This window comes from Miniopterus natalensis, chromosome 7, assembly GCF_054644295.1.
Source record: "Miniopterus natalensis isolate mMinNat1 chromosome 7, mMinNat1.hap1, whole genome shotgun sequence".
NCBI lineage: Eukaryota > Metazoa > Chordata > Mammalia > Chiroptera > Miniopteridae > Miniopterus > Miniopterus natalensis.
In genome coordinates this window covers 3,924,133-3,950,037 of record NC_142087.1, presented here as the reverse complement: position 1 = coordinate 3,950,037, position 25,905 = coordinate 3,924,133, and the positions used below count along the sequence as shown (strand labels likewise).

Sequence of the window (25,905 nt, the reverse complement as noted above, 5' to 3'; positions counted from 1 at the left end):
TCCAGAAAGGTCTTATGATCATTGATTTTTCTTCCCCCCCAATTAAAGGCATTTCATTTTATTATAAATGTATTTAATTCATGTTAATTTGGAAAATACAGAAAAGTACAAAGGAGAAAATAAATCAAAGAACAAATAAAGATTACCAGTAACCTCATCATCCATTATTGAAGATTTTGTGTGTGTGTGTATCTTCTGACTTGTTTTCTTTTGTGTTTGTACACACACACATACACACACACACACACACCTCCTGTGCTGTAGAGTTTTGGCAGACAGCAAATAAACTGACTTTGGCTTTAAAGAGATCCCTCCAGCTGCTTTCTGAAAAATAGCCCATAAGAGGGCAAGAAGCAGATAGACCTATTAGAAAGCTTTTACGGTAATCCAGGTATGAGATAATGTTGGCTTAGACCATGGTGGCAGCAGAGATGATAAGAAGTGGTCAAATTCTGTATATATTTTAAAGGTAGAGCCAACACAACTTTTTGATGGATTCAGTGAGGTTGGGCTGTGTGGTGTGGGGCAAGAGAGGAGGGAAGAATCTAGGGTGACACAAAAGTTTTGGCTTGAGTAGAAACCTTTGGTTTCATTTTTCTTGTCGAACTATCCATCCAAGATTCAGTTCTGGTTCTGACTTTTATGATGTGTTTTTCCTGTTCATTTGAACTCATGATTATTTCTTTCATCAAACTTCTAGTCTGTTTTGCCCAGCTTGGCACTTGGTACCCACCACAAGATGCTATATATAACAAATCGTTTCACTAGTGTTAGTCTTCTTAACTAGATAGCGAACATCCTTTTGCTTGATCATGCTGGATTAATTTATCTACTCAAGAACTAATAACTTTCTGAGTACATTTTGGACATTTAGTAAATATTTAATTGAGCACTCCTCTGGCTTGAGAACAAGATAGGAGAAAACCTTTAAGTAAATGCCTACTCTAGCTTTACTTTGCCTACTGGAATCTTTTGAGGATGAATTGTTTTGAATAATTATTTTCCTGTTATTTTGAGTCTATAAAACCATTGAATACTTTTTATTTCTATAAAATGTTATATATTATCTTGAATTCTTCAGCACTATGAAGGCTTATTTTTTATTGATTGATTGATTTTAGAGAGAGGAGGGGGAGAGAGAAACATCAGTTTGTTGTTTCACACAGTTATGCATTCATTGGTTGCTTCTTGAATGTGCCCTGACCGGTTATCAAATCTACAACCTTGTTGTATTGGGAGGACACTCTAACCAACTGAGCTACCCAGCCAGGGCCAAGGCTTATTTTTATTATTTATTTATTATTTTTATTTTTTAAAAATGTACTTTTATTGATTTCAGAGAGGGGGGAAGAGAGAGAGAGAGATAGAGAGTGAGAGAGCGAGAGCGCGAGCGAGCGCCATTGATTGGCTACCTCTTGCATTACCCCTGCTGGGAATTGAGCCTGCATCCCAGGCATGTGCCTTGACCGGGAATCAAACTGTGATCTCCAGGATTGTAGGTGGATGCTCAAGTGCTGAGCCATGCCAGCAGGGTTAATTTTTATTTTTTATTAATCTTCATCCAAGGATATTTTTTCTCTCTACTGATTTTTTTTTTTTTTTTTTTTTTTGAGAGTGTGGAAGGGAGGGCAGGAGGGACAGACAGAGACAGACAGACATAGAGACAGACAGACACAGATGTGAGAGAGACACATTGATCTTTTGCCGAATCGAACTGACTACCCTTTGGTCCTCAGGCCAACGCTCTAACCACTGAGCCATTCTGTCCAGGGCAAGGCTTATTCTTGTTTTTTTTTTTTGGAATTATTTTTAAAAAATTTATCTTTATTGTTGAAAGTATTACAGATGTCTCCTTTTCCCCCTCATTGATCCCTCCGCCCTGCAACCCCCCCCCCCCCAAGATCTACATCACACTATTGTCTATGTCCATGGGTTATGGATATAGGGCAAGGCTTATTTTTAAAAGAGTAATGAAAATTTATTGTTTACCGGAAACATGTAGAGTATCCTAGGACATAGAAAGATGAGGGAGAAAAGGTCCCTGCCCAGGAGGGAACTTACGCTTTTGTGCAGACAACTTCACATATGTACAAATATGACCCCTTTGTGAACATAACATTGTATTAATGATTTTAATGATTATTAAATCCTCACCCAAAAGTATATTTATTGATTTTACAGAGAGAGGGAGAGAGAAATATTGATGTGAGAGAGAAACATTCATCTGTTGCCTCTTGTAGTGCCCTGACCTGGGATGGAACCCACAACCTAAGTATGTGCCCTGATCAGATGCGAACCTGTAACCTTTTTGGTGTATGGGACGATGCTCCAACCAACTGAGCCACCTGTCTAGGGCCATATTAGGATTTTAGAATGCTTTTGACATTCTAAAGGTTGTAGGGGTTATTTGCCTCTTTATTGAATGGTGTTACACTTTCGTGCTTTGGGTTCTTATTTTTTAAACTAGTTTTCCAGACTTATTCCTAGCTGTTGCTACTTGCTAATGTGTGCTTATCTCCTCCCTTCCCCTATGCTTTTATTTGCATTATATTTCCTGGAGCCTTATTTAACATTAATCGTCATTCTTTTTTAAAATCTCCTGTGCTACTTACACTTTTACTATCTTGTATAGGAGCACTTGCTTTCCTTTTAGCTATGTTTTACTTTTACCTCTTCAGTTCTTAATCTACTTTTTTTTTTTCATGATCAGTCTAATTTATTTAAGCCATCTCCTTCCATAAGCAAAGAGAAGGAAGATTAGTGTACTCTAGTCATCATTTTATACTAGGGCAAGAAGGTGAGCTTAACATCCCATACACTTCTGGTCTGTGTGCAGAGGGTTGGTCCAAACCAGTGCTGTGGTCCCCACTGGGTAGTGTTCCAGGTTCTCTCTATGCATCTTCCTAGCCAGTTGGAAGCGGATTCAGATGAGGATTATGGCATAGAGGATGGCTCCGGTCTCCCCAGGAAAGGGGCTGGGTCCTGATGCGGAGGTGGGGGTAGGCGATGAACTCGGGTCTCCTGTGCTTGCCGTGGTGTGACTTCAGAAGGACGTTCAGCATGCTCACGCCCACCCCAGGGATCACAACGACGTCCGCACCGAGCTGAGCCCGCCTCGCCCGGGGCGCCGCTCGGCAGAGGCCGCGCCCCTGCGGTCGGAACCCACCCGCAGCCCCAACCCCCGAGACCCAGACGCCGTCGCCGTTTTTACCGAGACCTCCGCAACCTTAATCTACTTTTAAAATAATTCCTATAATACATCCAGGATTCCAGAACACACAAGCTCTTCAAGGAATTTTCACATAGAAACATTGTTCTATTTTAAGCAAAGAATAAGTTCTTCAAATGGTCCTCACTTATTACATGCTGTCTGGACTAGGGGATGTGCTATCTATATCTAAAATTGAGTTCTCTTAAACTTCCCTTGTTTGGAAGGGATTAAATCTAGACAGGAAGGATAGGAAAGTTGGTAAAGGCAGTCATTTTTACTTAATTTCTGTATGTGTGTTGTGGCCATGAGTTTAGCTTTCCTGTGATCATCATTTCTACTTGGTAATGGAATATTTTTCTTTAAAAGGATGATAGAATGTAACTCATGCACATTTCAACGGTATTCTAGTTAGTCCATCCAAAGTTTACGTACAGCCCGGCTGGGCGTGGCTCAGTGGTTGACCGTCGACCTAGGATCCAGGCCATCGGCGTTCGATTCCCGGTCAGGGCACATGCCCGGGTTGCGGGCTCGATCAATGACTTTCTCATCATTGATGTTTCTATCTCTCCCTTTCCTTTCCTCTCTCTGAAATCAATAAAGATATATTAAAAAAAAAAAAAGCTTACATATAAAAACCAAGGGGATTAAAATGTCCTATTTAGGTGACCTTTGGTTGATTTGATGCAAGTCTTTGGGTCTGAGAGTACCGTAGTAATTCATGGTGTGATTTTTAGGCACGTCATTAGAAACGGAAGGTATATAATTTATTTTGTTTGGAAAGTAGTGGTGAACTTAAGCTTTACGTTCTGTCCGAGAGAGGCTGGTGTTCAGATCTTCACCTACAATTAGCTACAAATCTTTAGCTGCAAGCTTTGGAAAAATGATTTGTTGACACATATTGTTTGATGATTTTCAGAAACATAATTTGCTTGTAAAAATGATTTGCTGACACATATAAGATGATTTTCAAAAATATAATTTGCTCTGTTTACTGTGTTGTTTCATAAACCAAAATTATTAACCCTCTCTTTCAAATGAATCTTTGTTTTATTTTGAGAAACTAGAGATGATGTTATATACTCCCTTTCCTTTTTCTTTTTGTTTTAAAAAACTTTCAGCTGTTTCACTGTTTTGGCTGTTCTGCCTCAATAAAAAAAGCTTGGATGCCCAGCTTTGTATCCAGTACTTCGCTTTGCACTTAGTTAGATTGAAAATCTAGGTGGTGTTGCCTAGGTAGTGTTGGGTTTTAGTATCTTTCTTGGGTGGCTAAGCTTTTGCAACCTCTGGGACAATCTGTTGACTCAGTTTTGATTTTTCACTTTTCCTTTCTTGTGCCATGGAGACTATATGTGCTAATAGTACCTAAACTCTGTGAGGGCTGGGAGTTATTTTGTTTACTGCCATATCCTTAGTGGCCAGAATGGTGGCAGGCACATGCTGGGTACTCAAGTGTTTGTTGAATGAATTCAGAGTAGCAGTAACAACAATTCCTATGTATTGAGCATATACTGTAGGCCAAAGTGCTAAATACTTTGAATGGATTTGGTGGTATTTCTTTCTTTCTTTTTTTTTTTTTTTTTAAATATAGAGGAAGGGAGAAGGAAAGAGAGAGAAACATCAATGATGAGAAAGTCATTGATCGGCTGCCTCCTGCACATCCCCCACTGGGGATCGAGCCTGCAACCTGGGCATGTGCCCTGACCGGGAATCGAACCCCGATCTTTTGGATCCTAGGTTGATGCTCAACTGCTGAGCAACGCATGCCGGATGATGGTATTTTTATTTTACTGCTGAGTTGTTCCCTAGCCATATGATGTGTATGAGTGGATGTGAGGGAGAAAGGAGGAGATGAAGCTGGCATTTGCTGCGGATGCTGTAAGCAAATTTAATCAAGCTTAAGATGCCATCAGTTATGCAATGTATTGTTTTATGTACCACTAGAAAGAAAATGTAAAAAACTGCCAGTTAAACTGAGATATTGTCAATAACCTGATACACTATTTTTTCAAAGATGTAAGAACATGAAAAACTAAGAACCTTTAAAATAAGGAATACCAGTAGTTTTACATAACTCATTTAATGATCATAAAGTTTTCTATAAGTATTTTTATCCTTATTTTAGAGATGAGGAAAAAATTACAGTTTTGGGTTAAGTTCATAGGCTCTCAAGATAGAGGATCCAATTTGAGCCTCAGATTTTAGAGGCCATGCCCTTTTTACCACCTCAGGAGTCAGGGAGACAAAATAGCACATTGGCCTATCAACTCTTGTCTTGAAGCTTCTTAGTTGGCATGGCTTTAAACATTTTCTTAATGTAGCTTGTTTTTTCTTCTTTGTATTTACTATGTGCTAGCTACTCTGTGTTTTTGTGTGTATACAAAACACTATAAGGCTTTATCTCTTTCTCTCGAGGAATTTACAGTCTATTTGGGGAGATGAGAAATAAACATGAAAATTAGATAACTAGAGAAGATTTAAGTAACATTTCAGAGAATAATGAAAGAGGTTTAACAAGGGAATGCAGGATTAATTGCGAAATAAATTGTACAAATAATTGCTTTTGGAGTTCAGAGGAAAGAGAGATTGCTTGAGGCTGGAGTAATCCAGGGAAGGATTTAAATGAATTCTGGGGGGATAGTTTCAGTTAGTGAGATTATTTACTTTAAACTTGTCTTAATGTTTGTTACAAATGGAACTGCAAACTGTTGAACATGCAGAACTTTAGTACATTGAAATTTTTTCTCCCTGTATGAGAGCAGATAAACTACCTGCCATAGAAAAATAGAAGAAATCATGTGGTATCAAGTAGATAGGGGAAAGTACTCACTTTTAGAAGAAAGACCCTTGGGTGAAAAAGGAGGAACTCCCCCTTTCTAAATGCCTTGAGTGCCACTCTTACTACATTTACAAAGTTGTACTTTCTGAATCACTGCCAAAGTTACTTTCTGTAAAGTTCATGATGACTTTGAAAGGTTGGAAGTAAGCATTAACCCCCTTTATGTCACCATTTCCTGAATTTTAACTAGGGCCTCTGTTACTTAAAGATGCATAGCAAAGAATAGTCAGTCCACCATGTTTCAGGAGGATATAACTGACAGTGTTTTAGGCTATATTCCTGAATCACACCCTCAGAACTCAATGTTGGATTATAAGGTAGTGTGACTTGTTTTACAGGCAAGTCAGAAGCAAAATAGTAAAGACTTGGAAAGCAGAGAACAGCATTTTGGACCTTGTTGGATAATCTTTGGCATTTTATTTAACCTCTAGAGACATCTATGTTAGAGCACACCAAAGGTTCTTTCCCTGTTTTTTATTTACTTTTTATTTATTTATTTAAAAATATATCTTTATTGATTTCAGTGAGAGGAAAGGAGAGGAAGAGAGAGAGACAGAAACATCAATGATGAGAGAGCCATTGATCGGCAGCCTAGCCGGCAACCCGGGCATGTGCCCTGACCGGGAATTGAACCCTGATCGCCTGGATCCCAGGTCAACGCTCAACTGCTGAGCCACTCCTGGCCGGGCTCTTTCCCTGTTTTTTAAACATTTTTCTTTCTTATTAAAAAAAAAAGGCAGTATCCCGGCTGGGAGTAGCTCAGCGGTTGAGCATCGACCTAGGATCCAGGCGATCAGGGTTCGATTCCCTGTCAGGGCACATGCCCCAGTTGCAGGCTCGGTCCCTAGTCGGGGGCGTGCAGGAGGCAGCTGATCAGTGACTCTCTCATAATTGATGTTTCTTTCTCTCTCTCCCTCTCCTTTCCTCTCTCTGTAATCAATAAAGATATATTTAAAAAAAAAAAAAAAACCAAAAAAAAAATAGATGTACATGGCTAACAAAAATTCAGACTCTACAAAAGGCTATGAAGTGAGGTTTCCCTCCTACTTTTTGTTTACTAATTCCTTTCTCAGAGGTGATCATTGTTACCCTTATTTGTACTTACAAACATATCTGTATGTCTTTATAATCTTTATATTCCATATCTCCTTTTTTATAAGCGCAAATTGTAGCATATTAAAAACATTTTGTACCTGGTTACATTTAAGAGTATATTTTGAAAATGGTTTTATATCAAGGCATACAGATCTAATTCTTTCGTTTTTTTTTTAAGCAGATTATCGTTTTACTAATGTGCCATAATTTATTTAACCAGTTTCTTATTGATGAACGTGGTTTGTTTTCAGTGTGTTGCCATATAATAATAGAGCGCTGTAGTGAATTTTCTTGAATACATTTTATTGCAGTTTTAATTCATATCTCTAATATTAGGAAAGTGATTCCCCCCCCCAATGTTTACAGAGCATTTGTGTTATTCAGTAAACTTTATATTCCTTGTTCACTTATCTTTTGGGTTATTGGTCTCTTTTTTTTTTTACTGATTATTTTCATATAATAAAATATATTTTATATACTTAAAAAAGGCATTTGCCTTTGAGAAATATCTGTTGCAAATACTTCTATTCCTGTTTAAAATAGTAATGAAATTGAATTTTTTGTCAGGTAAATATTGCTTAATTTTACATTAAAATGCCCACTTTTCCAGTATTAAGTTTTTTTTTGCTCAACTTATACATTTTATATAAGATAAAGTTACACTTTATATATATCTTGTATGTAATATACCTAATATGTTTAAACATTTTTATTATGGTAAAATATACATAACGTAAAATTTACCATTTTTACCATGTTTTCTTTTTCTTCTTTTAAATATATCTTTATTGGTTTCAGAGAGAGGAAGGGAGAGGGAGAGAGAGATAGAAACATCAATGATGAGAGAGTCATTGATCGGCTCCCTCCTGCACACTGCAGACTGGGGATCGAGCCTGCAACCCGGGTATGTGTCCTGACCAGGAATTGAACCCAGATTGCGGGGATCCTAGGTCGATGCTCAACTACTGAGCCACGCCCGGCCGGGCGCCCTGTATTTTTTTTAATATATTAGTACGCTCTCAAGGCTTGATCAGATTAAGTTTCAGTTATTGTTTTTGGCAGATGTATTATGTATTAGCTACCTATTGCTGTGTAACAAATTGTCCCAAAACTTAGTAGTTTAAAACAGTGTTTATTATCTTCTAGTTTCTGAAGGTTAGGAATCTGGGAATGGCCTAGCTGGGTGGTTCTGACTTAAGGTTTCTCATGGGTTGCAGTGAAGCTTTCACATAGGGCAGCAGATAGGGGCTGGAAGATCTGCTTTCAAGGTGGCTCACTCACCTGTCTGTTGCAGAAGATCTCAGTTTCATGCCTGAATATCCTGAAAGGCACTCTGCCTGAGCAAGTGATTATTAGACAGAGGGAGATAGGAAGCAGGAAAGCTGCAATGCCTTTTATGACCCCAGAAGTCACATATTATTTCTGCTCTATTTCTTTGGTCAGACAGACTGATCCTGATACTTCGTGGGAGGTGAATACTTAAGGGTATGAATTGTGGGAGACGGGGATGACTGGGGGCCATCTTGGAGGCTGGCTACCATGGTGAGACTACTTCCTATGTGGTGCGGTATGCCAGGGAACACATGATGTTTGCTTTTTTTCTCTTTGTGCTACTAGCAGCTATTGCTGGAAAGACGACAGAGTTCTAGGAGAGTAAATTGTTGATACTGGTTAAGATAAAATTCTTTAAAAGTTTAATTTAGCATTTACAGTTATAAATTGTTTCTATAGTTTTTTTTTTTTTTTTTTTGGTAAGTAAAACGTTGGAATGAAGGTTGCTTTAAGTGAATAACCAACATGCTTTCAGCCAACTAAAGGGATATATATTTTGCCTGGCTGGCATGGCTCAGCAATTGAGCATCAACCTGTGATCTAGGAGATCATGGTTCAATTCCTGGTCAGGGCACATGCCTGGGTTGTGGGCTCAATCCCCAGTAGGGGGCGTGCATGAGGCAGTTAATCAGTGATTCTTTCATCATTGATGTTTCTATCTGTATCTCTCTCCCTCTCTCTCTGAAATCAATAAAGATATATTGAAAAGGGGATATATATTTTTAAAGTACTCGAGATAGTCCTGGAATAAGTAATTATATTAAGAAATATAATAGAAGAAGCCTACCGTAATTTCTCCCCAATGCATTGTTAATTTAGTCAAGAATTAGTACTATGTGTTCCTGCCTCCTGTACATATGTATTTTAAGATTCTGGTTTGGTACTATAAAGACATGCTTACTATTATTTTAAAAAATAATTTTAATATTATAGAAGCTTATTTTTTAAAAAGAGCTTCAAAAGCTTCCATCAGTTTTATTTACATGTTTATTTTATTTAACACAGTTAAGGAAAAGTTATTTTTTATTTTTTTGATTTTATAAAATAGTTTAAAATGATGGATTCACATTTTAAAAAGAAATTCAAGTAGTACAGAAAAGTATATCTAGAGATAGCTCGTGTTAAGGTTTTTATATTCATCTTTCTGCATTTCTCTGTGTAGACTTTAACATATGTTAGAAATGAGGGATTTTTTGCATGCTGTTCTGTAATCTTTTAGTCCATCTTATGTGATGGATATCTTCCCAGGTTAATAAGATGAAATTAATATTAATGGTTTCTACTAAGCATGCGACATCTTTTTTTCTCTTTCTTTCTATGTGTGTACCATCATTTAGATAGTCTGTGCTCCATTGATAAAATGTTAGGTTGTTTTCAATTAGGAATCTGCTTTTAAATGCCTCACTAACTTCTTAAGTAACCAAGACTAAGTTGGCTTTGTGTTTAAAATTCACCCCCTCTCCTCGTTTTTAATTGGAAAAAGCTTAAGGAGTTTATTTGTAGTAAGACATCCAGGAGAGAAAATTACCTTATTTGGCTGTGATTTAAATATGTCTGCAATTTTATTTAAGCTATTCAACAATATATTTAATGTTAGTTGATTGCAGAGCTTGTCTACTAGATCCTTTGCTCAGTTTGTTTCCTTTAAACAAAGATGTTTTAAAAATAGAAGTGTTTATAAGTTTTAAACCACTTAACCTGTGAGTTGATAAATGTGTTTTTATATTAAAATAGAGATAAATAGGTAGTGGTCTGGTCTTGGTATATAGTCTCTGTATTGTAATGTATAACCTTTCTATGTTATTACTCTTCATTTTGTCTCTGAATTCTTTGGCATTTTCTGTGTAGGAGAAACACACACCTTTCCCCCTTTTAAAACTTTATTAAAACAGTAAGGAGGGGCCCTGACCGGTTAGCCAAGGTTACAGGTTTCATCCCTGGTCAGGGAACATACAAGAAATAACCAGTAAGTGCAATAATAAGTGGAACAAGAAAATATTTCTTTCTGCCCATTCCTCTCTCTCTAAAATCAATCAATAAAATTTAAAAAGCAGTTCAAAGTAATGGGACAGTTTTTCTTTACGTTGCAATTATAGTTCGAAATAGTGTTAAAGTTGTGGTAGTTTTTGGAACTTTCAAATACCACATTTTAGCTTGAATAATTCCTGCTGTCTATAAATATAAAATATATTTTTTGTTTTTGAAATTTGACTTTAAGATTGTTTTGATGTGAATTAACAAAGCTCTAATACATAAGATATTTAGTTCTCCCCTTTCCTTTTACTTCTTAAGGAAAGATGCAGTAGGAAGTAGGTTTTTGGGTGGATATACAGTCAGAGGTTTATAGTGTTAGCTAGATATAACTGTGAGGTAGAAGTGTACATGGCAAGGAATAAAGATAATTGGAATGAATAAAAGGTAAAGTCTTGTATTTTCTTAGGTGTGTTTTTGTGGTGCTTTATAGACTTTTTTTTTTCTGAGAGAGAAACAGAGACAGACATCGATTATTTGTTCCACTTATTTATGCATTCATTGGTTGCTTCTTATATGTGCCCTAACTAAATCGCACCTGCAACCTTGTTATATTGGGATGACGCTCTAACCATCTGAGCTACTTTGCCAGTGCTTGGGGTGTCTTTAAATTTTTTGTCCTGTTGCTAACGTTATGTCGGGAGAGTATACTTTTAAAAGCGAATATAGCCCTAGCCAGTTTGGCTCAGTGATTAGAGTGTTGGCCTGTGGACTGAAGGGTCCGAGGTTTGATTCTGGGGCACGTACCACGATTACAGGCTCAATCCCCGGCCCCGGTCAGCCCTCGAACTGAATGCAGCCAATCGATGTCTGTCTTTGCCTCTTTTTCCCATCCACTCTCTCTGAAAAGTAATGGAAAAAATATCCTTGAGTGTGGATAAAAAAAAAAAATCGTCCTGGCTGCTTAGCTCAGTTGGTTGGAGTGTCATCCTAATGTGCCAGGGTTGCCGTGCCATCTCCAGTCAGGGCACATACAGGTATCCACCAGTGACTGCATAGCTGGGTGAGACAACAGATCAGTATTTTTCTCTCTCTCAAATTAATAAAAAAAAAATTGAAGAAGTTAATATAAATATATATACTTATATGACTCATATATTTACATAAATATATACAAATATATACAAATATATAATCAAATAAAGTTGTTTACAAGTTTTAAACCACTTAAATACCTGAGGGTTGCTAAGTGTGTTTTCATGTTAAAATAGAGATAATTAGGTAGTAGTTTTTTGGTGTATATTTTGCAAATATACATTACGTGATAACATCCTAGAGAAAGTAATTGTTACTCTTTTTGAAGTCTGAGCTTCAGAATGCTGAAAATTCATAAATTCATAAATGCTGAGAAATTCTTAAATGCCGAGAGCCTCAAGATGCTTCTCTGCACATTGATGTCCTGAATTCTGTTTGCCAGTTAGAGCTGTTAAAGTTCACTAGGACATGGTATCTTGATGCATGTTTCAAGGTTTGGGTCTCATTTGGGGTCCATGAAGGCTTACCAAGGGGTATGTGAGCACAAATAGTTTCTGAAAATTTCTCATCATGAATTTAAACATAAAACTCTAGAGAGAATACTAAAATGAATTCTCATGAAACTATCTCCTACCTCAACAATTACTAACTTATGGTCAGTGTTATTTTTATTCATACTTCCCCTTTCCCTTATTATCTTGAAGCCAAGTCCTAGATAATATACTATTTCTGATTGTAAAAGTTTTAGTACAGTAGTCCCCCTTGTTTGTGGTTTTTCTTTCTGTAGTTTCAGTTACCCGTGGTCACCTATGGTTCAAAAGTATTAAATGGAAAATTCCAGAAATAAACAGTTCATAAGTTTCAAATTTCCTGTGGTTTTGAGCAAAGTGATGAGATTTTTCACTGTCCTTCTATGTTCCACCTGGGACATGAATCATCCTGTTGTCCAGCATATCCGCACTGTGCCTGCTATCTGGCTGTTAGTCACTTAGTAACCCGGTTGGTTGGTTGGTTGGTTGGTTGGTTGGTTGGTTGGTTGTGTGTGCGTGTGTGTGTGTGTGTGTGTGTGTGTGTGTGTGTGTGGAGAGACCACATTCACATGCTTTTTAATATAGTATAGTGTTATACTTGCTCAATTTTATTACTAGTTATTTATTATTGTTGTTAATCTCTTATTGTGCCTAATTTATAGATTAAGTTTTATCAGAGGTATGCATGTATAAGAAGAAACATAAGGTTTGGTACTATCCGAGGTTTCAGGCATCTATGAGGGTGTGTCTTAGAGCTTATTCCCCCCTCAGATAAGGGGGGAATACTGCATCTTTAAACAGTAAGGATTTTTTATTTATTTTTTGCCCGGCCGGGCGTGGCTCAGCGGTTGAGCGTCGACCTGGGATCCAGGCAATTGGGGCTCCATTCCCGGTCAGGGCACATGCCCGGGTTGTGGGCTCAATCAATGACTCTCTCATCACTGATGTTTCTATCTCTCTCTCTCCCTCTCCTTCCCTCTCTCTGAAATCAATAAAGATACATTTTTTAAAAAAAAGATTAAAATCACAAAACAGTAAGGATTATTTTTAAAAAATCATCATTTCACTGTAAGAAATTCCTTAATATAAAATATCCAGGCATGTTCAATTTTTTAATTGCTTGAAACATAACTATGTTTGTAGTTAGTTTGAGTTAGATGTGCATATTGCAATTTGTTATATTTTTTATGTCTTTTATTTAGGTTTCTACTGCTTCTCTTTTTTTCCCCTTGCATTTTACTTACTGGGAAAAATGGGTTATGTCCTGCAAAATTTTCCATAGTCTGGATTTTGCATCTGAAGAGTGTCATTTAGTACATTCTTCTGTCCTCTGTATTTTCTATAAATTGGTGGTTGGATCTAGAGTCTTTAATACAGGTCATTTAAAGAGAATCACTTTCCAGATTCATAAACTTTTCTTCTTTCAAATCCTTAAGTTGGTCTGCCTGAGAAAGCTTTGCAGAGTCTTATTATCCAGATGTCTGCTTTCACAGTTGTTCTTCTAATTGCCAAAAGAAAGGAATAACTCTTTTTTTACTGTTGCATTTACACTGGGTGTTTAAAAAAACCCTGGGATTTGAAGCACATGGACAATTACTATTACTGCTGTCACAGTTTAAAAAGTGAATGACTCTTGCCCTGGCTGGAGTGGCTCAGTTGGTTGGGCATCCTTCCGTGCACCAAAAGGTTGAAGGTTTGATTCCTGATCAGGGCACATGCCTGGGTTGTGGGCTCGATCCCCGGTAGGGATGTGCGGAAGGCGATTGATGTCTCTCTCATGTCAGTGTTTCCCTCTCTCTCTAAACATCAATAAAAAGTCTTAAAAAAAAGTGAATGACTCTAATGGCTGGTAACAAATGGTCTGTCAGGTGCTTCTCTGAGTCTGTTTTCGCCAAAATCAAAATTGAGAGGAGAGTTAATCAAATTGCTCTTTGGGAGACTGAAAAAATAATTTTTGATGATAGGTCACTGATTTTTATGTCCACATAACTAAGATTGCATTCAAAGAATTAAGTGACATTGCTTTCACATAACTCCTTCCACTTAATTATCTACTTATGCCAGCAAGTTGTATGTATAATTTTACAAACAAAAAAGTACAAATTGATGGACACAAATAACATTACATTTTAGCAATGTTATTTATTGTGGATACCTATTTATTGTGGACACACAGGCTCCTGTGTCTTAACAGCTTCACTTACAATGAAAAAATGCACCTTTTACATGAATTTTATCAGAATTATATTCTAATAACAATTGTATTAATTCAGAATAAAATGTGTTTTCAGCGCTTAAGAGCCCACGCTTAGATAGAATTTAATTATTTCAATTTACCTACCTTTTTGTTGCAGAGATAGACTGATCAATAAAATACTTGAAAGCATAAAAATGATAATTCCATTATAATCAAATACTGTCAGAGAAGAGGAAAAATTTTGTTTTCCAGGAAAAAGGAAAAATTATAAAATTTCTGGCTGTTAGGATGATGATAATCCAGGCTCCTTTGAATACTTAAGAGTGATGTAACTTGCCTGGCTGGCATGGCTCAGCAGTTGAGCATCGACCTAGGATCCAGGAGATCATGGTTCGATTCCTGGTCAGGGCACATGTCCAGATTGCAGGCTCGATCCCCGGTGTGGGGTGTGCAGGAGGCAGCCGATCAATGACTGTCTCTCCTCATTGATGTTTCTGTCTCTCTCTCTCCCTCTCCCTTCCTTTCTCTCAAATCAAAGATATGTTAAAAACAAAACAAAACCCAGTGATGTAACTTTTTAAAAAATTCTAATACTGATAATATCTTGGAAATCACTGCTGTGTAATTAGTTAAGTTTTAATTTAAATGTTAATTTACAAATATTCCAGGGCACATTTTTTCGAAATTCTTTTGGTAGATACCTGAGCAAAAAGTTTGAAGTCCTTTTGTACCCGCTAATGTCAGGCTATATTGTTGATAAAATGACTAAAGTGTTACGTTCCTGGCTTTCAAGGAGTAGATTTTTCTAGAAAAAAAATACTACATCTATATCTGACACAAAAACGCATAACTTTATAAAAACATGAAATGTAAAGAAGCTTTGTATCTCCCCTCTCCATTTTTGGCAAACAAGCAACTGGCTCTTTAATGTGTATAAGCAAAATTACAAATCCATATTTTGTATTTGCAATTTTAAGTTAACTCTCCCTCCCTTGTGTTTTCTTTATCAAAGTGCAGGCTGTAGAAAATAAATGTTCTTGTTAAAATGAGAAACATTTTAACAGTGATTCAAAGAAGATTAGAATAGTGGTGATTCTGTTGAAAAATTTTAAACATGCATTTTTAAAAAATTAAAAATTATTCACATCTTCTTTTAATTTGCTAAAAGAAAAAAGGAAAATAATTTTGGAGGCTTAATACTTCATCATTTAGATAATGTGTGTGTCCCCTCTATGAAGAATAAATAGATAGGCTAAAATAGAAAGGCTAATGTAAACATTTCTTAAAACTAAATTTATTTATTTTTGGCTTGATGGAAGCACTATTTCCCTAGGTTTTTAAATCCTCATGCACCAGGTTGGCTCTTTTGCTGAGGATGAGGCACTTTTGTGGTAGTGTTGCCATGGTGACTGTCTTCCAAGTGCTGCCTCAAGGTCACTCATCACTCATAGCCCTGAATACTTGGATTTTGTTAAAGAAAAATATCAACACTCAGTGGATAAAATGAAGTTAATTATCACATTGCATTACTCAGTCAAATCTAGCAAAATTATAAACAGAATTTTGTGTTGACAGTATTGATAAGCTATATTTTCTTTGAATATTGAATTTTAATCTGCCATATTAGAAGGCTGATGGTATATGTATAAATTATCCATAGCCATATATTGTAATAATTTGATTTTATTCCATTTATGACCTTTTAAAAAAAATGTAGCAACTTTACTTTTTTGCATTTATGTTTAAGTATGTCTAAACATACCTGCCTCAGTATTTGTTTTTTTGATGAAGTAAGGGCAAAGATTCCTTAACATTCCTTTTCTTTTTGGTAAACTTAGCTTGAAGTTGCCAGTTGTATCAGCTTTTGTTGATATTAGGATGATTATTTTATTTTTCTTAAACTAGATTTCAGAGATCTATTGTCCACCTGGCTTCTATTTCATGTATTCTTTGTCTCACTTATCCTTACTTTCTGGATTTTTATCTTTTAGTTAAAGTTAAGATGTTATACCACCAAAGATTTTTATATATTGCTATCAAATTTGTTTTCATTGAAGGAAATATGAAAGAAATGCCTCCTTGCATTATTCTTTATTTTCCTGTGAATATTGTTCTAAGGAGAGGGGAATCAGAGCTGTGTTCCTCCTTAGGCTGGAAGGTGACTTTGAAATCAGAGATGAGAAACATTACTGTAAAAAGGAAAGTGCCACCAAAACAAACAGAAATTGCTATTCAAACATATGTGGCTAGAAAATTTGGTCTTTCAGCTAATTAGAATCTAACTAGTTGCTGTACCTCCAGGGGAATTGGATAAATTGGTTCTCATAAAGCATTTTCATCTCTGCTTCTGCAGAGCAGCCACCTTTGCAATGTCTGATCAAGAAATTATTTTACATGCTTGAAATTTTAATGAATACAGAGCTCTATAGATACTATTGGAAATCTGCCAGATAGTATATGCTATTTAATGTTTGTTTCATTTATGCATATTTATGAAACCAACTATGTTATCTGATGCTATTTTTTGCTAATTTATTTGGAAAAAGGAATTGATTTAAAACTAAGCTATGATGTAAGGCAAATGATCTAGAAAAAAGGAGTATTAGACTAGGCTATCCGGGCCCTGCACTGATCCTTCACCTGTCTTACTGCATGAACTTGGTCAAGTCACTTTTGTGCTTCATTTTCCTCATCTATAAAACAGGGTAGTTCCATTTCCGTTGTGACCTTTCATGAATCTAGTCCATTGTTTTGTGTATTAAATTCAGATTATCTTCTAAATGGAGGAGAATTGCAGTTCATACTAATCTGAAATGCTGAATCTTTCCCAACTAATTTGTTTTTTTTTAAAATTTGTTGGATTTTTGATGGAGATTTATGTTTCCTGAGGTAACCTTAAAATGATTTGTGTTCTAGATGCATTTTTAACTAGATTATTTTGAAAGGGGGGGGGGAAGAGTTTGAGTGGTACTGGTTATGTGACAAATAATTAGCAGTTTTTAAAATGTTTTGCGACTCTAAACTGAAAAATATCAAATAGAAATTGATTTTGAATATCTTGAATGTGGGCTTAATATAGATTCTAGACTTTTTCAATGAGGAGGGAGGGTTCATATGCAGTATTTTTCTTTGAAGTTTTTTTTGTATCTCATTCCATACACAGGAGGGCCTTAGTCTCAAAAGATGGTGCACATCCATGATTCTTTTGTATTAGGAAAAAAATAATATGAATTTTAAAAACTTACAATATGTAGAATATATGAGCAAAAAGTGAAAGCTATTTGTGGTTTGGTATTGTATCTTTTCATACCCACTTCCATGCATATATAAACATGTAGTTTTTACTTTACTGAATCTTAAGTACTCAGAAACCTAAGCATATACGTTCTTTTTTACAGGCAAAAGGAAAACCATTATTTGTACAGTTGATCCTGGAAAATATATGAAGTTTGTATGATGCTGTCTTTTAAATGCCGTCTTTTAAAGGATAAACTGCTCATTCTGCCATTGCCATCTTTTTGTCAGTGCGTAAAGATCTACTTCATTTAAAAATAATGACCACTATGGATCTAGTAGAGTCCAGTATTAAACCAGACCTGGTTAATACTGGTGGGTATATTGATTGACTTGTAAAGCAGTGTCACAAAGAACATAGTTTTTCTTCCATTTTTACCTATGTGTTCAAATATTTCCATAGAACAAATTTCTTTAAGTTGAATTTCAGTCAGAGGGATATCCTTGATGTTTGGATAGATACTTACAGAAAGGTTTAAGAGTTTACAGTTCAGTCCAGTCGGGCGTGGCTCAGCGGTAGAGCATAGACCTAGGATCCCGGAGATCGCGTTGGATTCCTGGTCAGGACACGTGCCTGGGTTGTGGGCTCCATCCCCAGTTGGGGGCCTGCAGGGGGCAGCCGATCAATGACGACTCTCTCATCATTGATGTTTCTGTCTCTCCCTTTCCCTTCCTCTCTCTGAAATCAATAAAGATACATTAAAAAAAGTTTACAGTCCGGTTAACAGTGATACCTACTTTGCACGCACAGTTTCATTGGATTATGATCTGATCTTAGCTACCATTCATCTAGTTACCCACTTGTGTTAGGAATCGCATCAGGTGCGTAACTGATAATTTGGTAGATACTATTTTTGGCCTCATTTCCAGTTGAGGAATTTGAGGATCAGAGAGGTAAAATAACTTTCTTAAGGCCACAAAACTATTAAATGGTAGCACTGGGGTTTAAATCCCTGTCTCTAACTCCAAAGTCTGTTTTTTCTATCTAAAAATATTGCTCAGGTTGAGAGGACTGTCTTTCATAGGTGCACATAAAAGTTCAGAATTTACATATTTTTCTTCAAAACCAGTCAGATAGCCACATAATACGTTACATGTTAATAGTACTTTTAGATCAGCTGTAGCCTAGATGATATAGATAATGCACTTTATTTAAAAAAACATATATATAATTCCTGATTCTGGCTTTAGGTGTTGATTTTTTTGACTTGAGGAACCAATGAGTACAACTAGAAATATACTGCCAGTCTATAAACCTAATCTAGTTTGAGGAAGAAGAGTACACTATTAGTTTGCTAGGGCTGCCATAAAAAAGTACCACAGACCAGGCAGCTTAAACAACAAATTTATTTTCTCACGATTCTGGAGGCTTAGAAGTTCAAGATCAAGGTATCCCCACAGGGTTGATTTCAATTCCTCTGAGGCCTCCTTGGCTTGTTGATGGCCATCTTCTCTGTGCCTCGCATGGTCTTCCCTCTGTGTGTGTTTGTGTCCTAATTTTGTCTTATAAAGACACTAGTCATAATGGATTAGGGCCCATCCTAATGACCTTATTTTAACTTAATTATCCCTTTAAAGACTGTATCTCCAAATACACTCACATTCTGAGGTGCTGGGGGTTAGGACCTCAACATGTGGAATTTGGGATGGGGGCACAATTCAGTTCATAACAAGCCATATTATTTTTGTCTTCTATATTTTAAGGATTTTGTAATCTTTATGTTTGTAATGTCTAAGCATGTGATTTTTAAGTGCTCTTTATACATTTGAAATGACTGGTTTAACATTATGAAAATACTAAATCCTTGCTTTTTAAAATTTTCTGCTCCACTAAATGTATACATAGTTCCTTTAGATAATAATTATAATTAATTTTTATAATAAGAAAATTGTTATTTTGGGGGGGGTGGCAGTTTAGAAGAAGTAAAGTATATTCATTGTTAGAAAAGAAGCTAAGGTAAGTGATAGGAAAAGCCTCAACTCTCAGAATGTACTACTTGGATGTTTGCTTTCTAAGATTCTTCTATCATAAAGCAATACTAATATCCATAGTTACCATTTATTGATCACTTGATACATGTATCAGAATCTGAGTATTTTAAGTTCTTTATGTAATTCTCATATAGTTCTTACAACCCCCTGAGGTATTTTTTATGTCTGTTTTAGGATGAGGCTCTCCGATGAGTGGACTAGTGTGTCTGTATCCAAAGTTTGTAATCTTTACTATACTGCTTTATTTTCTACTTACTTGAAATTTGTCATTTTATGACATTTCTCTACCATATTATACATGATTTCATCTTTTCTGGGCAGTAGCCAGAGGTTTTCTCCTCTGTGTTGGGCAGAATTCCAGAAATCATTCCTGGAAGAGAAAACTGAAGGCATTTGGTGTTTTATAGCATGACATTAAGTCATAAGTGTGTGTGTATGTTTTAAATTCCAGAAAACTGTAGTAGCTGTGTTGGCATCATTTAATTATATTTTAATTTCTTGAGTCCAGGAGATTTTATATTAGTGCCACAAATTATTTGATGGCAGACTTATTCTTGTTTTTCAATAGTGTTTCACTTTATTTTCCTTTGTGCTTATAACCAAAAAGATTATCTGTGTCTAGTAATACAATATTTTCTTCAGAGAACTTTTAAAATGTTATGGGATTTTATGTAAAACCTTCTTATATACAGTTATACCTCAGAGATATTGCAGGATCGTTTCCAGACCACCACAGTAGAGCAAATTGTAATCTTTTTGCTGGTAGAGATTCTTGCCTTCAATTTGTAAAAAATTCAACATTTGTGACACGCAGTAAAGCAAAGTGCAATCAAACAAGGTATGTCTGTACTGGTAAGCAACTTTCAGATGTTTTGACCTCTTTTTGGGGAATGATTCTTTCCTCTAAGATCTCTGAGTATCCTGTATATATTCATATGTATGAATCTTTCTTCTCTTTATTTAATCTACCAAAATTTTGTGCGACAGCTATGTGTTAGGTACTGTGGTTGAAACAATACAGAGCCTGGGACTTTCCCTTTAAGAGGGAAAAGAATAAAAGACAGTTACCAGATGATAAGCAAAATTGGAATGTTCAAAGGTATTAGTTATCGAGCTCATTGGAGGAATTATAACCTAAATTGGGATTGGGAGGGTGGCCTGGAAGAGACAAAGTTGAAGCATCTGGTAAGCTTTCAGGAGGAGGAATGTTATAAGGTATAAATTGGAGGTGAGTGGTGGGTCAGTAGAAAAGCATTATGACTGAGAGAGCAGCTTGTGTGAAAGACTTAGAGCAGTTGGGGTGTCCTGTGGGAAATGGTAAGTTATTTACTGTGGCTGGACCCTTAGAAATAAGGAGAGGTCCTTAGAAATGAACCGAGAAGGGAACTTGAACTTTATAGGCACGGAAGATTTTAAGTAGGAGCATGGAAAGATTACCCTGATTCGGTTGAGGATTAAATGGAGAATAAAGGGAGACTTTTGGAGTAATCCAGGGAAAATGGACTGACTGAACTACTAAAAGGTAGTTGTAATGGGGTTAGAAAGAACTGGATAGATTTGAGAGATATTAAAACTAATGATACCATGGATGACAGAGGTGCAGGACATAAACCCTTATTTATTTTAAAGATTTATTTTAATTGATTTTTTTTTTTTTTAAAGGGGGGGTTGAGTTAGGGAAAGAGAGAAACTTGAGTATGAGAGTAGAGCATCAGTTGGCTGACTCCTTCATGTGCCCTGACCAGGAATCAAACCTGCAACCTTCTGGTATATGGGATGATGCTCCAACCAACTGAACCCCCCCGGGCAGTGTGGTTGTCTTATTTTTGAATATTATTTTGTGTTGCTTTTTCTTGGTTTATATTTGATAATAAAGATGATTGTGATTAGAAAGTTTTATAGAAGTATTTTTTTAAATGTCTTTATTGATTTCAGAGAGAGGAAGGGAGGGGTGAGAGAGAGATAGAAACATTAATGATGAGTCATTGATCGCCTGCCTCCTGCACGCCCCCTACTGGGGATTGAGCCTGCAACCCAGGCATGTGCCCTGACCTGGAATCCAACCCCGATCTCCTGGATCATAGATTGATGCTCAACTGCTGAGCCAAGCTGGCTGGCCTAGAAATGGCTTTTAATGACTCCGCACTCCCCCCTATTTAAAATGTTAATATAGTACTTACAGAATTGAATTTTTGCTGGGCTTTTTCCTTAATGAATCTAATTAATGGCTCTAATGTAGCTAAGTATCAGTAGATTGACTTAAATCTTGCTAGAATATTTTTGTTATATTAGCAATTCCCATTCACCACAGATGGAATCTTAGCATACTTGGGGTCTCCATCAGGGTGGACAAGTTACAGCTTCTGGAGCCCTTCCTTATCTGTAATATGAGATGCTTTTCTTGATAAGCTAATGTATATTATTTCTATAATTAATAATTTTATAGTACTGTAAAAATATTAAGTGTTATTGCTATATTTTCTGCTTGTACTCTATAAATCTCTTGATGGAAATTTTAAATCTAATGAGATTTATCAGTGTCTTGCTTTTGAAGGCCTAAATGTACTTTCCCACTATAGTACTGGAAAGAACTGCCTATGTGCAAACTTTTATATTCCTCAAGACTTGTGGTGTTTTCCTGTTTATGAATGTGAAAAGATACTCATGTAACGAACAGCAGTACCTTAAGTGCTCACTTGGTACTTACTGGCTTTGTCATTACTAGGAATTGTCAAAGTCAGTATTTCTTTCCTTCTGTGTGAATCTCCCCAGCTACTTTTGGGTTCTCAATGGGAATGGTTTAAAATATTTTCTTCCCTAATTTATTTTAGCTACTTGTTTGTGCTTTGTGGATTTAATAAAAAAATATAAAAATACTTAGTAATTTTATAAGTTAAGTTTCTTCTTGTTAAGATAGCTCTGAGGTTTTTGTGCGAATCCCCGACAGTCTGTAATCCTATTTCAGTAATACGTATCTAAAGTTTGTATTTTCTCACTACTTAGCCCTCAAAACAAGTTTATCAGAAGAGATTTTCATTGGAAAATAAGATAAATTTCTTTGACAAGACAAAAACTGTCATTACAGTATATTCAGCTTGACACATAGTAGGCATTTGATGTGTTTGAATTGGTGGAAAGAAATCTTTAAAATTCTTTTTTTATGCAGATGATACTGCAGAGACTTAGGACAGTTGTATGAGAATCTTAAAGAAAAAATGTTCACATTGAATTAAGTTTAAATTTATCATTGAGAGCCAGCATGTTTGGATTAGTGACCCAGAGATTACATTAGGTCTGCAATGAAAAATTTCCATGTTACTTTTTTTTGTTGTTTTGAGAGCCTTGGGTGAGATCATAGAAGTGAGCATATGGTATAGAAATTCTGCAGCCTTCTTTTTTTTAAAGTTTTATACAACTGAGTTATAAAAGAAAACACTACAAAACTTGATTACTTAACTTGTGTTAGATATTCACCTGATAGTGTACTTATAATTCTCATGATTTAGAAAATTTATGCATTTTGCCTTGGCCAGTGTCGCTCAGTTCATTGGAGCGATATTCTGTGCACTGGAGGGTCTTGGGTTCGATTCCAAGTCAGGGAACATACCTTGGTTGCAGGTTTGATCCCTAGTTGTGGCGTGTACCAAAGGCAATTGATCAATGTTTCTCTGTCACATCAGTGTTTCTCTCTCTCTCTCCCACCTTTCTTCCCTCTCTAAAAAAAAAAAAAAAAAAAAAAAATTAAGGCCCTGGCCAGTGTTCTCAGTGGTTAGAGCATCGGCCCACACACCAAAGTGTTGCGGGTTCGATTCCCAGTCAAGGGCACAAACCTGGGTTGCAGGTTCGATTCCGGCCCAGTTGGGGCAAGTGTGGGAGGCAGCCAATCAGTGTGTCTCTCTCATGTTGATGTCTGTCTGTCTCTCTCACTCTCAAAATCAGTGGAAAAATATCCCATGTGAGAATTAACAACAAAAATTAATATACTTTATTTTTTATAATAGTTTTAGATTTACAGAAAAATTGAGCAGATAGTACAGAGGTCTCATATACTTCCTCTCTCCCCAGTTTTTCCTGTTAACATTTCGCATTAGTATGGTACATTTATTATAATTAATGAACCAATATTAATACAGTATTACTAACTAAAGTCCATAGCTTACATTAAAAGTTACCTGTGTTTCATCTGTTCATTTTTTTTTCTGCCTGAATCCTGGTAACCACTGGACTTTTTACTGTTTTTGTAGTTTTGGCTTTTGCAGAATGTCATGTGGTTGGAGTCATATAGTATGTAGTCTTTTCAGATTGGCTTCGTTCACTTAGCAATGTGCATTTAGGGTTCCTCCATTCTTTTCTCTGCTTGACCACTCATTTCTTTTTTGTTTTGTTCTGTTAATCCTTACCCAAGGATATTTCTTCCCATTGATTTTTAGAGAGAGTGGAAGGGAGGGGTGGGGGGAAAGAGAGAGAGAGATCTATGTGAGAGAGAAAGAGACATAGACTGGCTGCCTCCCACTTGTGCCTCAACTAGGGGTGGGGAGCGAATCTGCAACCCAGGTATGTGCACTTGACTGGGAATCAAATCTGCAACTCTTGTGTCCTTGGGCTGACGCTCTAACTACTGAGCATCACTGGCCAGGGCTGAATAGTTTAGTTTCATTATTTATGATGCTAACTAACCTTGACCATTTAGTTGAGGTAGCATCTACTACTTTCTCTTATGGGGAGATACTGCAGTTTCCTGTGGGGTGTAGAGGTTTTGAATCTGTAGCATCTGCTACTTTCTCTTATGGGGAGATACTGCAGTTTCCTGTGGGGTGTAGAGGTTTTGAATCTGTCACTGAGAAAACATCCTTACTCCTTAAGCTTATACCCGCTAGTTTTAGCGTCCATTGATGATTCTTATCTCCTGAATGAATTATTATGATTTTGTCAAATGCTGACTTTCTAATTCCATCATTCCTTCTATATTTATTAGTTGGCTTTCTACTGTAAGGAAGAGTTTTTCCTTTGTATATATGTTTTCATACTTATTGTGGATTCATGAACTTGTAGTTTATCCAGTAGATTATGACCTTTACCATTATTATGATGCTCAAATTGTACCAGATTTGTCCAGTTGATGTTTAACTTTGATTATGGGTTTTTTTTATTTTTTGTTTTTGGTATATGGAAACTACAAAAATATGCTAATTTTAAATATATTGATCTTTTTAGACTTCTGGATTTTGTGTTGTACTCAGGAGAAGCCCTTTCTTGCTTTCACTGACTCCCCACTATTGATCATCTAAGTCCCATGGTTTTCTAACCTTTGTTGCTTGCCTCGTGACCATTCCATGGCTTCTAAGTACCACACTGGGGAGTGGCTGGGAATAGAGAACAAAGGTGCAGAGAAGCTCAGTAGTTATGGTTGCTGTGCATAGCCAACCCCCCACCCCCAAAACAGACAACAACCATTAAGTCATAACACTTGTAAATAAAAATTTAACCCTTTGAAATAAAAACAAAAATCTTTAGGGTATTTAAACTTCTTTTCAAGCAGTGTGCTTAAGTGTTCTTAATGATTCAGGACACTAAGAGCATTATTGTTAAACTTTTTTCTTCTTCTTGCTGTTGGTGACATCTCATACCTCCTGAATTAAACAGGATTATTTCTCTTTAGGCTGAAAGACACTAGTCTAGACCACTTTAATTTTAAGAGTTTTTCTGTTTTCTTTTTCTTTTATTTTTTTTCTGATTTTCCTTTGCTATTGTTTGCTAGCCAATTAGCCGTACTTTTTTGCTGTTGTCAATACTTTGCTTCTAATAGTGTCTCCTTTCTAATTTGCTCTGAGGTTGGGAAGCCAGATATACAAAATTCTAATAAGCTGGGAATAATAACAAATAAACTCAAGTGTGAGGCCCTGAGAGTCTCTCTTAATGAGTAGATGGGCTGTATGTTTTTTGCACCAATTGTCAGGCTTTTCCTGACAGTGTTGGTGGCAGCAAGGCTGTCAGTCATTCAGTCTTCATAACTGCCATTTGAAATAGGTAGGACAGGATATATTACCCTTATTGTATAGAGGAAGAAATGGGTGGTGTTGGTTAGGACAGCTGGAATTTGAGTCTGCTGTTTCCCTCCAAATCTATTGAATAAGCTTTGTTTTTAGTAATACTTGCTAGCCCCATTCCTTACTAATCCTAGAAAGCTATGTTGTGTACTGGCTTTAAGTAAGGTTCTTTTATTGACTTTATTAAACTTAAATTTTAAAATGAAGCATATTGCTTTTAAAGTGGATTAGTGCATAATTTTGACGTTCACATTGGTCTACAATGTGGATCCCAGAGCAGAAGTGCAAAGAAGGTTGAGACTGTTGGACTTAATGATAATAAAATAGATAATGAAATTAATTATAATTAATCAATGGTCTGTTAG

The 25,905-nt window shown here is 36.3% G+C and overlaps 1 protein-coding gene across 5 annotated transcripts in view; it reads left to right on the top strand.

Annotated features, from left to right (window-relative positions):
- NCOA3 (nuclear receptor coactivator 3) overlaps positions 1-25,905 on the top strand; it is a 99,964-nt gene that overhangs the window by 19,256 nt on the left and 54,803 nt on the right. The window contains exon 1 of one of the 5 annotated variants that reach the window (XM_087818696.1): positions 19,474-20,331. The exons of the other annotated variants lie outside the window; for them this stretch is intronic. The gene's annotated coding sequence lies outside the window, so the exon portion shown is untranslated. Of the gene's footprint in view, positions 1-19,473; positions 20,332-25,905 lie in introns of those variants that run through there. 5 annotated transcript variants of the gene reach the window in all.